Source organism: Onychomys torridus, chromosome 2 (assembly GCF_903995425.1).
Source record: "Onychomys torridus chromosome 2, mOncTor1.1, whole genome shotgun sequence".
NCBI classification, from domain to species: domain Eukaryota; kingdom Metazoa; phylum Chordata; class Mammalia; order Rodentia; family Cricetidae; genus Onychomys; species Onychomys torridus.
The window spans coordinates 122,365,549-122,377,246 of NC_050444.1; the positions used below are offsets into that span (position 1 = coordinate 122,365,549).

General features: G+C 40.7%; 1 non-coding gene across 1 annotated transcript; it reads right to left on the bottom strand.

The window, feature by feature from the left end:
- Window positions 1-10,939: 10,939 nt before the first annotated feature.
- LOC118579076 lies at window positions 10,940-11,080 on the bottom strand. Its single transcript, XR_004944434.1, has one exon. It is a non-coding gene; the product is annotated as a U4 spliceosomal RNA (small nuclear RNA).
- Window positions 11,081-11,698: the final 618 nt, after the last annotated feature.

Here is an 11,698-nt window from a genome sequence, read left to right on the forward strand (position 1 = left end):
GAAGGAAATGGAATAATTTATTCCCCAGAATACATTAACTTTAATTCCTCACTCCAATACATTGCATGACAATTAAACTAGAAAGTCACCAGAACGTTCCAGAAGGATTCATCCACCATGAGAGCTGTTCCCTGGTGCACATCCCACTGTTTGCTCCTTCCCTTCATGCTCCGTTACTTTGAATTTTTTGATATCCTACCAGAAGCCAATTGCAACTTAGATTACAGTTTTTTTGAAGTTCATTACTTTTTGGTTTAATAGATGGTGAAGAAGAATAGAAATGGGCAATAAACAGATTCAGTTAAACAGAAATAGAACTTATTAGTGCTGAATGACAAAGTAGTTGTTAAAAGAACCCTGAAAACAACCCCGTTTAGCCACAAAAATATTACCTGGGAACAGACCTAACCAAGGAGATGAAAGAACTTTATAATGAAAACTATAAAATACTGAAAAAAATCAATTGAAGATAGCACAAGTAAATGGAAAGATATCCCATGCTCATGGAGTGTGAGAGTAAATTCTGTTAAAATAGCTGGACTATCCAAAGCAATTTGCAAATTCAATGCAATCCCTCTCAACATACCAATGGCATTCTTCACAGATATTGAAAAACACTCTTAAAGCTCATATGCAACCACAAGAGGCTCAGAATAGCCAAAGGAACAGTAAGAAAAAGAAATCCAGAGCTCCAGTTCCTTACTACAAATGTATAACAGCAAAAACAACATGGCATTGCCATCAAAACACATGACTAATGAAACAGAAGAGGGAACAGCAAAGAAAACTGCCTCTCATAGTGTGGAGGTGCCTTTCACACTTTAGCCAGATCATTTTTTTTAGCACGGATGTCAGGATTTTACACTGTAGACAACAGCAGTCTCCCCACTAAGTGTTTCTTGAAAACCTGATAACCCATATGCAGAAGAATGACTCTATCTCCATGTATAAAATCATCTACTGTATCTCTCACCAAATGCAAAATTCAACTCAAAATGGATCAAGCCTTAAAATAAGAAATGAAACTATGAATTTGCCAAATTAAAACAAAGGGGCAATTATTTGACATTAGTTGGCAAAGCTTTTAGTTTGGGACAGGTGCTTACTGTCTTAAAGAACAAAGTGATAGAGGAAAATTAGACAAATGACAAATGGGATTGTGTCACACTAAGAAGTTTCTGTGAGGAAAGGGAATCTTTTTCACAGAATGAAGGGACGAGCTACAGAATGGGAGATAATATGCTCAAGCTATATGTTGAATGAGGTATTAATATTCAAAATTATAGTGAACACACATGGCAGTAAAAATTTGACCTAACTGGGGAAAGTATCTGAATAGTTATCATAAAAGAAGACATATACCCTCAAACATCCCTGGAGACACCCTCACAAGAATGCCCATATCCTAGGTGATGCCAAACTCAGTCAAGTTTATCAGGCACATGCCTAGGCGTGGTGTGTCATCATCTTGAAGCTCTGTTTCGTGTTTTGAGACACCTCCACTGATCTCCATAGTGGCTGCCCATGTTATTTACCATTAGGGTATAAGAGACCCTTTGCCCCATCAGCATTTGCTGCCATCTGTCTTCTTAATGATAGACATTCTGACTTGAGGGAAATGATTTATCAATGAAGTTTTAATTTGCATTTCCCTTACAGCTAAGGATGCTGAAAACTTTTCTATATTAATTTCTAATCCATTTTCCTTCTATTCTCATTTCTAACATAATCAATTTGCAGGCATGAAATGTTGAGAGAGATGTTTGTTTGCTGATATTTTCTGTGAAGTGGCTTATGACCTTTGCAATGGTGTTTTTCCTAGATGTTCCAGGGTGTTAATTCTGTTTGCATCTTCTCTTTGATTAACTTTTTTTGCTCCTTTGATCTATGACATACTGACAGTTTGTGTTAAAGTATCTTACTGAGTTAATGAATTAGTGACTTTCACCATTTGTTGACCATTATTTTTAAGACTACAAGGCAGTAGTTAAGAGCACTTGCTGTTCTTGCAATGGACCTAGGTTGGGTTCCCAGCACTCACATGGAGTTACAACTCTGTAACTCCAGGGCATTCAGGTGCCCTCTTCTGGCCTCTGAGGGTACTGCATACACACACTTAGGCAAAACACACACATAAAATAAACAAATCAATCCCCTTTAAAAAAAAAAAAAAAAAAGAGGGCAAGAGACCAATGGGGCTAAGTAGATGGCTTCTATGCTTCATGTACTCTCTGTGTGAACGTGTGAACACTAGCCTTTTTTTTTTTTTTTTTTTTTTTTTTTTTGGTTTACCGAGACAGTGTTTCTCTGTGTAGTTTTGCGCCTTTCCTGGAACTCACTTTGTAGACCAGGCTGGCCTCGAACTCACACAGATCCACCTGCCTCTGCCTCCCGAGTGCTGGGATTAAAGGCGTGCACCACCACTGCCCGGCTACTAGCCCATTTTTAAAGGACCCGGAGTGATAGGTGAGTTCTTTCTGGCTCTTCTACTGAGTACCACAACTGAGGATGTCCTAGACTTTGGTGAGCTTTCCTGGACCGAGAAAGCACAAGGTCTCAAACCACAAAGGATGGATTTTACCTTAACACAAGAAGCAGCTGACACAGCACAAGCGACCAACCTTCCAGCAGGTAAAATGAACTTTGCTGGGAGTGGTTATGATGGAGATACCCGGGTTCCCAGAAGTCTTCAAGCAAAGTCCTGGACAGGACAGACGTTAACATGAATGAAGAATGGGAACGGGATTTATAAATCTGACATGGTGTCGATGGGATGGCCACATTCCTAACAATGGCCGTATACAGTAACGTCATCATCAACATCAATAGTGCTTCCTGGTGCCAAGTACTCACAGCAGCACTGCCAGGCCCACTACCCACCTACAACTCCCTTATCCTGCCCACGTGTGTGGCTTGGCTGATTCTGGTATGCCTCTTTTCTGCATTATCTCAGATAGCTGACAGACAGGTCGAGGCTGGAAAGCAGATGATATGCCCTAATATGAAGAACCTCAGCTGTGGAAAACAGAATTCTTAACTCTAATTCTATGCAGAGACTACCAAATGAATGTTGTGATAAATTATTCACTTCATCTTTTAACAAATTTCTTAAACTCTTTCCTTTGGCAAAACACCAGTGGAGGGTGTGGTGGCCCAAGTCAATTCAAACAGTTCCCCAAGTGGTGAATCCTAATCTTCAATGGATTGTTCACACAGGCCTAACAGCAAGAGGGCTTGCTCTGGCAAACACTGAGAAGCAGCTTTGTGTTTTTAAAACGGGTAAGAAGAAAACACCGGCATGATTCCTGGCCTCTCAGAGTCTCAAGATCACATGGCAAGCAGCTGATGGATGGGATGAAAAAAAAAAAAATCCACTAGTCCCTTCCATCCTGCACAGCTGTTCCTAGAACAGGACAACAAACAGTGACAATCGTGAAACTTGATGGAGAAAAATGAAAATGAATGAGACTCCAGGTAACACCCCCTGTCTTCAGTTAGTGCTTTCACAACAGCTTTCAGTAAGAGCCAGTTCCAACCAGATCTGATAACTATCAAAAAATTAAACAATTGTTTCCTTATTTCTGCTCAAGAGGGAAATAAGCCCTATTCTCATTCCATCTTCCAGATTATTCTGAAATCATGACTCGGACCACCACCCCTTTTTCTAACCCATCAATAGGTGGCCACAGCCCATAGAGTCACTTCCACCTCCCCTATGTCATAGTTCGTTTTGTTACATGCCCTGTAACCTGCCACACACTGCTGCTAGCTGTCATCTCCCACACACCCACATTCCTCCTCCATGTCTGTGGTAGTTTGAAAGAGAATGGTCCCGAGAGGCTCATATGATTGAATGCTTGGTTCCAAGTTGGTGGAACTGCTTGGGAAGGATTAGGAGGTGTGGCCTTGTTGGAAGGGGTACCACTGAGGTGGGATTTGAGGTTTCAAAAAGCCCACAGCATTCCCAATTAACTCTCTCTGCCTTGTGCTTGCATCTCAAGCTTGACTGTTATTTTTAAGACTACAAGGGAGAGGCTGGTAGTTCAGAACCCTTGCTGTTCTTGCAGAGGGATCCCCGGGTTCCTCTCCAGATTCCTTGTTCAGCGTTCCTACTTAGGACTGTGTTCAGATGCTCAGAAGTACTATAGTTTCTCAAATTTACGAAACAGTATTCACTGCTTTGTCTGCCTGTCCTCCACCTAGGCAGCTCTTCTAAGCTTTGATTGGCAAGTGCTCCAAAGTGCTCATTCCACCTGTACGACCCAGGCTGACTGTCTCTTCTCTGTATCTATGCCAATTCTCCACGGACAATTGGTCATTCTCTCTGTCCTATCAGGTGTTTATTACCACATGCTCCATCAGACTGTTAACTCTCCACAAGCTAACAGTGAGACTACATCACTTCTGCCCATCAGTGTAAATACAGACCTTGGGGGTTGAGGGGAAGCCAGGTGCTTTCCATTGAGTAGATTGATAGGAGAGTGTCAGAATGAAGACTGGTTGAATAAAGGAAAATATGTGTTTTTGTTTTCCATCTTACATCCAATCCATCTGGAAATCTATTGGTTCAGTTGCCAAAACAATACCAGGACCTGATTATTGCTCACCATCTTCACTGCTGGCAGTCTGGCTCAGGACACCTACCTGCTGGCCAAGATCTTGGTAACAGCTTCCTGAGGCTCCCCATGCTTTGCTTCTTGATTACCTCCCAAGGCTGTCTAGCCCCACTGAAGACAATAGATTTCAAAATAGAAAACAGATCGAATCCATCCTCTGGCTTCCATGGCATGCTGGACAAATCCCCAATCCTTTCTATAGGCCACAAAGCTATGAACTACTCACTCCCTTACCCAGCCTCTCTAATTCTCTAATTTCATCTCCCACCTCTGTACCCCTTGTCAACTCCACTTTAGCCACCCTGGGCTTCCTCCTTTTCCCCAGATGCATGAGGCATGCTTCTAGCAGGAGACCTGTAGCTAGTGGGGTTCTGGGGTGCTTTTCTTTCACCAGCCATGTCTACTCCACCTCCTAGTCTTGGCTCTAAGGCACCTTTCCAATGGGTTCTACTTGGACTACAGTATAACATTGTTCTCCCCATCCATTTCTCTTGATTCTTCGCCTTTTCTAGCATATGTAGTGTGATGATTCATTGTGATTGTTGTTTATGTTTCTGCCTCTCTTTTAGAATGCAATCTTTGTAAGGACCTGATCTATTCGGTTCAGGGATACAGTTTCAGTGAGCTGGCACTGCTGGAAACATACTAGATATTTGGGGGACATGTGAGTGGTATACCAATTTCTTATGAGTCTTGCATTAGCAGGCTTCATCAGCAAATCTGACTTTCAAATGTAATACTTTTTACTTAGTACATACATCTCAGTAAATAGATGCGTGTGAACTGTGTTTCAGTGGGTTACACTCAAGAAAGAAAAGATGTGCCGGCTAATAATGTCTAGTTGAATTACACCCCACCCCATGTTTATTCCAGCCAAAGCCTTCTTGGAACTATAATATGAAAATAGGATTTCACTGAGGCCTCTGTAGCTGTAGACCATGACCTTCCTCATCATTCTCAGGCTGGGAGGGGAAGTGTGCATGCCTCCAGTGCCGCACTGCTGGGATGGGGTGATGTGCTGACGTAGTTTTCAGGAAACTCACAGAACGGCTTCCCCAAATAACCTTGCTGTTGTTCCTCGGTACACCAAGAACCCAATTCTGGCAGTGCTTTGGCTCCTCTCAGTCCACTCAGTGTTTTTGTATTTTGTTTTGTTTTTTACTAGCATCAAGTGCTGAAAAAATATGAAAATTTCCCACGAGAACCTGCTGCTGTGTTTGTATTCTGACAAGGCGCTGATATGCCAAGACTGCATTTTGCAAATGCAGAAAATAGCTTGAACTACATTCCTTTTTTTTTTTTTTTTCCAGATTCATGGGTAAGTTTTCAAATCATGAAGCAGTCCATGTGATCTTATTTTGATCAAAATGTAATGTCTAACAGGTGGTCTATTTTGGATTCAATCTTTGCCAGGTGGTACAAAATCAAGCAAATGATTGTAGACCTGTGTAGAAATGATCACAGGTCCCCTTGCAACACTTGAAGTTCAGACCATTCGACAGAAAACAGCTTCCAAACTCCACCCACTGCTACAAGGAAGGCTGGTATTTTCCACTTGATGGGCTCAGTAAACCTGCTGCTCTGGAATCACTTTGAACTGAGAAACTTCACAGAACAGGATTTGATATTGAGCAGACAGCGCTGCCAGGACCGTGCATGGATTATGTCTGGCAATTCTTTGCGTACTTTAGTACATCATAGACCTACCAGGCTGCAGAGGAGTGGCCAGTGCAAAGTGACCACTTACAAAGAATTTAGGAATGAATAAATAAATTAGAATTTTCCCCTATTATAATTAAAAGCCATCATTGCTTAAAATAGCTGTGATTCTTTTCAGGACCTACAAAGAAAAGTTTCCCCACCCTTGGTGTGCAGGAAACCCAGCCATCTCCTTAACTGTGATAATTCCCTAGTAGTCTACATGGCTAATTTATTTTTGCTTACCCTTTTGTTCTCAATATTCTATTTATGTTTTACTATTTTACTGTATTTTCTAGAATCATACATTTACTTTCAGCATTATTATTATTATTATTATTTGGTTTTTCAAGACAGGGTTTCTCCGTGTAGTTTTGGTTCCTGTCCTGGATCTTGCTCTGTAGACCAGGTTGGCCTCAAACTCATAGAGATCCACCTGGCTCTGCCTCCTGAGTGCTGGGATTAAAGGCGTGCGGCACTACCGCCCAGCTCAGCATCATTTTTAATATATAAGCTAGGCAGACAATACAACAGTAAAAGTAAATAGGTTAGATGTACTGTATTTCTTCAGTTTAATTTCCACCAAGGAAAAATACTACAACATATTTGCTATCAGAGCTGAAAACATATCTCGGGTATACACTTGGTATGTCAAGTAAAAAGAAAAATGATTTAATTTCCATAGGATTTTTCCATGCATTCTACGTGCAAGGCACTGTGCTGATGAGAAAGGAGATGATAAGCCCAAGTCTATATGGAGAGGCAGACACTCCCACTGGCAGCTGTAGCATGATACAGCGATGATTCCATTTACATGACATAGTCACAGTCAGCAAATCCACAGAAATGGAAAGCAAATTAATGGCTGTCTGGGGAGCAGTGGGGAACAGGGAGTGACTGATTCATGAATATGAAGTTGCCCTTTGGGTGATGAAAATCTTCGGCAACTAGACAGTGGTGATGGTTGCATAAAACTGTGAATAAACAAGGGACACTAATGGTAATTTTATGTTATATACATTCTATAAAATATTTTTTAAATTTAAACAACAAGCAAGCAAATCCCTAGTGTGCTAAGGGCAAATTATTCTCTCATTCATTCATTCATTCATTCAATCACTATATGTTGAGTGCTTACTATGCCTATTACTTACTGCACTGGGTACGGAGACAAAATGCTGAGCTCAGCCAAGCATGCTCTTTCTCCCATGTACTGGTGTCTGGTAAGTTTAACCTCAGACAAAGGCTAAAGAGGAAATGAAATATATAATCAAGAAACTCGGCCTAATTGAAGGTTTGGACAGGGGTCAGAGACAACTGGTCCAAAGAAGAACCACTGCTCTGAGTTTTGAAGAATGACTGGAAGCTAGAAGAGGGGTTTGGGCCAGAGGAAGACATCAGACCAGGAGCTGCCAGGGAGAGGGCACATGTGTTCCAAAGACAAACAGAAAAGACAGGGACAGGAGGCTTGCCACAAGACCTGAGCAGAAGGTAAATTACAAGCCAATGCAGAAGCCCAAGGGTTGGAAGACCTTGGGCAAGTGTGTGTGTGTGTGTGTGTGTGTGTGTGTGTACAGGGGTGGGGTAGGGGATGAAGAGATTAAGGCACAGGGAGTGTGGGAGACCTACCTTGGGCAAAATAAAGGCAAAGAGTGTGAAAGATGCTTTAAAAGTTCATGATACAGAGCTTGGTGGCCATTAGAATTACAAAAGAGGGACTGGAGAGAGAGGAAGCATTCCAGACACAACTTGTGGGAGACAAAGAGAGAAATAGCTGAAGAAAGGAATCATTTGGAGTGTGTGGAATTACACACTGATTCAGGTAGGAAACCTTAGCATAACTTTACCTCAATTATTTTCATGTGTAGGCTTTCCTACGCATTTGAGGGTTTTCACTGATGGTTAACAATAGGCCTGCCTTGAACATAAAGCTATGGGTTTTTGTTTTGTTTTGCTTTGCTTTTCGTTTTTTTGTGTTTTTTGTTTGTTTGTTTTTTGTTTTGTTTTTTGTTTGTTTGTTAATTTATTTTGTAACTCATTAAGATCTACATTAACTCTCTAGGAAAAGATATAGTTCTATTTATTCATAGGCAATACTTTGCCTTTCTTTTTTTGTTTTTATTATAGGAGCAAAATGATAATAAAAAGGCAAATAAAGCTGCCATTAATTGAACATTTACTCTCAGGTGTGTAAAAGCACTTATGTTTCCATTATATTGTTTTATTTTTCAATGACCCTATAAATAGATATTTTCCACTATTAAAGAAAAGAAAGTAACTATAATAAATACATATTCTGGGAAGGGTGCATCTGGGCATAGTGAGCCAGATTTTAGTATTTTTAAAGTATGTTATGCATAAATATTACTGTTTATTTGGAGGAGAAACTTACTATGTAGAAGATGCCAGTAACAACTGAATCACACCAACAAGCAGGCTAATTACACTAATGCTTAGTTAATGTCATGCAGGTAAAACAATATATTCTCTTTGTAAGACTTTCTGAGACATCTGTTTAAATATATATCTAACACAGTAAGTTTGAAAATTAAATATATATTTAAGACAAATAATGTTTAAGTAAGTTATTTATTTGGTAATGAATTAGTAAGTTATTTACAAATACTAAGATAATATGTAGGAATGGGATTCCTAGTCAGGTCCCTTGCTTTCTATCAATGGTATACTCATGAGGGTTGAGAGGTACACTAATCTATAGCTCTAAAGATATGCGTTTAAGAGGCAGATTGATACCACTGAGCTAAAGAATAGAAGTAGGTTTTCCTGGAGGTCCTATGACTTACCAACTCATATATTTCTGGATCAGTTAACAGTACCCAATGAAAGTTTTGGGTTATGGAGGAAGCCATAAAAGTCAATCTGAAAGCATTTGGCTGCCCCTATAACATTTGTACCACTATTGTGCCAGTGGGTACATCTTTCCAGGACAATAGTTATTACAGTTGATGGGAGTCATAGTAGCTAATATTGTTAATTGTTTTTCTCTCCCATTAGTGTGCATAAAACCTTTTAGCACTAAAGAAGCTAACCAGTAGGGATGAACATTCCAGTATTGGTTTTATTTCTCCATGTCTTATGACACATGTAATGTTTTCAGCAATAGGGTTTTACCACTGAGTTCTACAGGGTAACCAAGAACAATAGTAATGGCTTTGTAATGTTTTTGCTGTCTATGGGACCCCAATGACCAACAACTTGAAAACAAGTAACTCACACCTGGCACTGGGGTTTTTGCTTAATTCTTTTTTGCAACAGATGAAAATTACTACAAAAACTCATTGTGCAGAGAATAAGAGACCATGCAATGCTCGGCCACTTGCATGAAAATCTTCATTACACCCTCTGACCACAAGTCTCAGGCATCATTACAGAGGAAGAAGGAAAGAGATTGTAAAAGACAGAGATGGTGACAGACTGCTGGGACACAATGCTTTCCAGACAGGGCAGGCTTATCGCACACATGAACTCACACTGGCTGTGACTGCATATGAAAGCCCTGTACAAGATCAAATCTGGTAAATTCCCAGCATGGATGGGAGTGTCGCAAAGTCCCACTCCTAGCTAGAGAGCTATTGGCAGTTGATGGCTGCCAGGGAAGGAAAATGTCAGTTTTCTTCAAGGATGCTGAGCAGACATTGATAGGCTCCCATGCTCCTGCATAGCCCTGCACCCGTGTGCCTGTGCTGGTAACACTAAGTGGATTTTTATGAGAGCCTAAGAAGTTGGCAGAGAAAAGCAGAGGGGGTATAGAGAAAGAACTGGCCAGGGCAGAGGGGGTGGGTTGTTTTGGTTTTTTTTTTTTTTTATCAAAACACACTATATGTGTATATGAAATTCTCAAATAATAAATCAAACAAGAAAAACATCAATAAAAAGTTTAAGGCATCATATTCGCTCAACTAATTACATTTTGCAACTGTAATTATGTGTGTATCACTTTCATGAATTTGTTGATGCATGTTTGTACCCATTGTATGAGCATTTTATGCTTTCTTTTGAAATGCTTAATCACTTTAATCACATAAGTGTATTTTATAAGGACACTTTACTTAACTCTCATGGGGAGAAGATTAGCATGTCCATAAAGAACCATAAATGGCAAAAGACAACCATAAAATTACAATTAAAGAAAGAAAGTAACATCACTAAACCACAGCTGCCTGCTGCTGTGCTGAGGATGCGTTTGATGCCTACTTCCTTAGCTCGGAAAGAGAGGCTTTCGTGCAGCTTGGTGGAAAAGCGCTTGCTAGTAGGGAAGTTTTAACTAATGCAATAGGGAAGACCCTGGGTTTGATCTTTACGTTCCAACAGATGTTACAGCCTACTACCATATGGACAGGTAAGCCAAAGTAATTATTCCTGGAATCATAAGACAGTCCCCTTCCTCCATGACCCCATGTTATTAACTGCTGTGAACCACCTCAAAACCATTTTGCATTCTCCTGGCATCAAATGCCCCTCTCTGGGGAGCCACTGAGCTATACATCATGTGTGTGCTAACTGAGACACATCCTCTGTGCAATTCCTCCACAAATTGATTTGGCTAACATTCGCTCCTAAGATCATGATGTCCAGAAAGTGTGTCCATTACAGATACATTTTTTTTTCCGTAGAGACTGTCAAAAATTGCCAATGCCGACTATATTTCAAGTCATCATGGCAGGGTATTGGGAAAAGTTTTCAATTAGCAATAATCGCGCCTTGGATAAACCTCATTGGCTATGATACTGCCACTGAGCAAAGCTAGATACATTCTTAAAACCATAACTGATAAAGGTCTACTGCGACTTCTCAGCTTTCATGGACCAGGGCAGAAGAAAAAAGGAAGCAACCAATTTCCCCACTCTTAGAGTATTTTACGAGATTTTAAGAGATTTTCAAAGATGGTTTTTAAAAAGTAAGCATTGTTACTTGGGAGGGCACCTCATGACCTTAACCAGAATCACAACGGTCAGTTATCCCCAGAGGATTGTCCTCAGTCCGCCAAGACGTGTTCAACAGGACAGGTCAAAGTGACAGGCAGAGGTGGTAGGCCATGGAGACTGAAGAAGAGCCTTGTAGAATGTGGCTTGCAAAGGAAGAGAAGCAACAGGTACTTGGGGGGTAGAGCAGTGGCAGGCAAAGTTGAAAAGCATAGTCCCTGTCGGGCCCACAGAACCCAGCAGAGCCCTGATTTTCTCTGGAGTGGGGGATCTAAAGGGCAGAAAAACAGATGAAATTAGAGTCCTGAGTGACTCTATAGGCAACACGATTCAAATGATGAGCTGGCTAATTCCCTGTCTCTAAGATGAGCAGAGGGACTGAGGAGTGTCTAAACCCACAAGGACATGCATTAATCCGATCCAAATGATTTACTGTTACCA